Source organism: Lissotriton vulgaris, chromosome 3_1 (genome assembly GCF_964263255.1).
Source record: "Lissotriton vulgaris chromosome 3_1, aLisVul1.2, whole genome shotgun sequence".
NCBI classification, from domain to species: domain Eukaryota; kingdom Metazoa; phylum Chordata; class Amphibia; order Caudata; family Salamandridae; genus Lissotriton; species Lissotriton vulgaris.
This window is the reverse complement of record NC_141689.1, coordinates 1,215,307,779-1,215,311,165: the sequence shown is the minus strand read 5'-3', so window position 1 is coordinate 1,215,311,165 and position 3,387 is coordinate 1,215,307,779. Positions and strand designations below refer to the sequence as shown.

General features: G+C 46.1%; 1 pseudogene; it reads left to right on the top strand.

Moving 5' to 3' along the window:
- The first annotated feature begins 875 nt into the window (after positions 1 to 875).
- LOC147727668 (syncytin-B-like) lies at positions 876 to 2,359 on the top strand (annotated as a pseudogene).
- The last annotated feature ends 1,028 nt before the right edge of the window (positions 2,360 to 3,387 follow it).

The window sequence follows — 3,387 nt, the reverse complement described above, 5'->3', positions numbered from 1 at the left end:
CAGCACACTAGGTCCTGAACTCCCAGAAAATAGTACCTCTAGCAACATGCACACTAGTGGACATCTTGAACTCTCACCCTTTACCCCAGAGTAAAGGAATAGGTCGTGGAATATAGCTACCAAAGTCCCCGAGCGAGTGTCCCGCCAATGCCCTTCCCGCCACCATAGAACACGTAGGTTCGCCTTCGCCATCCCCCCCTACTTAACAAAGTCAAAACCCCGTATCCCTTCCCCATTTGTCCCCGGCTCCCACATAGAGAGCCGGCACAAGTCCAAAGGACGCTCATTCAAAACATTCCAACATATTGTAGAGCTACAAGAAGGCCTAGGGCCCATGCTGGACCTACAACACTCAATAAGAGATCATTCAGTCCACTCCTCCCTAGGAGACAACTCATGGTACAGGGACATGACAGCAGTAGGGAAAACAATTACAAATGAGTCCTGCTATGTCTGTTCCTACATCCCTCATGCAGTGGGAGCGGACAGACTAACTTTTCCCAAAGAAGTCCCTCCACATATTGTCATGTGCCTATTACACCTGTATCTTTGCCGAATGGAGGGACAGGTCCAAGTAAGTGGGGTTGAAATGTGGATTGGATATGTAAATACAACAGAATGGGATTACAACAACGTCATATACAGGGTCACTTCTGACAGGGCAGAAATAGAGGAGATGATAAAGGGGATGTACCGGAGGGGTGCATCCAATATGGATTACCTGGCACCGAGAATAAGGAACAGGGGATATGTTGTGATATCCACACCCCTAGCAGCATGTGACCATAGCAAATGGAGGTTCTATAATTCTCCCAGTGAGTGTCCATGCCAAAATAGAACACTCCTACAGCTGCGGGCACAAGCCTACTACAACAATGAGTGGCATGAACCTGACTACGTGTATTGCAAAGCTGCCTCTCTAGGTCCCCCTTGGGCAGGTGAAACACAATGGGAAGAAAACATTGACTGGGATGTTGAGGATAACTGTGAACAAACTTGGAATGAGGCAGGAAGCAGATACACCTGGGGTGGGGAAAGTATGTACAAACATAAAAAAGCATTTAAACTAGAAAACCCTTCTCTTTGTTTCATAGGTAATGGCTCTGTCTCTGTTGGGCGTAACACAGACTGTAATTCCACTGTTTTTAACTTCAATATACAGTACGGCACCTCCACCCTGATGGACTACTATTGGGCTTGGGGAGAACACCTCTATCTCCAACTACCTCCTCAGTGGCTCGGACTGTGTTCTTTGGTAACTCTACATGAAGTACATCTGGTTGTGCCGGCATCGAATGCTTCCCACATACTGTCACATCCAATGACAGGTGACGTGACATTCCTCCACCGACACCGGCGAACAGCGGAGTATTTTGCAGCAGAGGCCCGTGGTAAAGTCCCAGAAGAATTCCGCCTCTTCAACGAGGCCCAGCTTTTCTTCGGAGGGGCATTCCCAATATTCCAAACTCAGGCCAATGCCCGTTGGCTGGAAGTAACACGCTATGAGGTCATGAAAGCCATCAACAGCACCAGAGATGGCCTAAATGCAATAAGGGAAGAACTGCGCCCATTAAGACTAATGGTTCTGGAACATCGCTACTTCCTCGACATGCTGACAGCCAAAGATGGTGGTTTGTGTCATCAAATAGGAAAATCCTGCTGTACTTTCATACCAGGAAACGATGAAGATAACAGATCAATATCAAGGGCCATTGAGGAGTTGACTAACTTGGGAAAAGAAATGACCGACGAAGGAGGTGTCCCTGCGTACATTATTCCAACAGACTGGTTCAATCTTGACTGGATGCCTTCATGGCTCACAGCAATCTTGAAATTAATGATACCCATTGTTGGCATTCTGATAATTCTGTGTTGCGCCTTTCAGATAGGGAGTCACTGTATTAAAAGATTAAGTACCAAGGCAGTAGGGATGAATTATGCTAGCACAGGGATCTACCAGATAGCGAAATATGGAGACATGGATCGGGTTCCTGAGGATGGGACTGGAGTACAATTAGAAATGAACGAGGTAGCAGCACCAGGCACTCGCTATGGTATACCCACAGCTCCTCCACTTCCACCAGGTAGGGACACCAAGACCAAAAACCCCACAGCAGCCCAATATGAACGCCTGCTTAATGAACGAGATGCAGAATATGCCAAAATACTCCTTAAACCAGATGGAGAAAAAGCCATCAACAAGGAAAGACCCCAATGCAGCTTTAAGTGTTATGTTAACGACATGCCCTGGATACCCCCACTGGCTGAAGGGTCACCGAGATACTCCGTTAAGAGTGTGTTCATAAATGAACAAGAGCGGGGAGATGATGAAGGGTTAAAATCACGCTCTACCATCTGATCACTAAAAAGAGCACTTCCTATCTGCCTTGATAGTGAAAATGTCGCAAGGCTATAGTAGGGTAAACCCTGGAAACTGAGATGGATTCTGGCCTATTCAGAATACCAACTCGGGCTGTTCTTGTCTGTGATGTGGACATGGCTATGTCCTCTACTGTGAGTCCCAGTACTCTGGGCAAGTACAGACAGACACCTTTGATAAATGAGAAAGTGTCTCAGGCCTACAGGGACTGATGAAGGGTTAAAATCACGCTCTACCATCTGATCACCAAAAAGAGCACTTCCTATCTGCCTTGATAGTGAAAATGCCACATATGGCCCTACCAGAGAGAACCTGAAATTATGCTTAAAAACCCTCAATTTTGCTATGCATGATCAGCAAATTAAATCCCACAAATTCCCTGAATCCTGGGGTCATAGACCCAAGGCAAAGGCGAAAAATACATGCCTTAGGTTAACAAAATGAACTAGGCCCACAAAAATGTTAAACATGCATTTCTTTTGCACTGAAAAACAACGTGGTAAATTGGCCTGACGTGAAGTACAGTCATTTTCCACAGCATCAAGACCTACGCCCACACACACGTACACAAGACCCAGCTGGTGCAGGTTAACACATCTTGGACTTTCCATTGAAATCTTGTTTTAAAACTTAGCTTGCCGAAATAAGCCGCAACTTCTTGCAATACTAGCACCTGGCGTAAGTTCCGGTCTCACATACATTTTTAGAAATATGTACAGGACAAGAAGTTCTTTGTTTATGTTGTGCGGTCAAGCATGGCCAACCAACCGTTAGGACACTTGACCGACCCCACTGTCCTAGGACAATGCGGTCAAGCCACCTGCGTCAGAAAGTACGTCAGGACAGTGTCAGTTCTGCAATTTCAGGTATAAAAGATTCACCATCACAATTAGAAGGCAGAACTCTCCAAGCTGACTTTTTGGGTGGTTCTCTAGTCGACCGACTATCAGATTTGGGACTGACAAAACCTACTCTACCAGGTGAAGCCTTCCTGAATAAGATAGCAT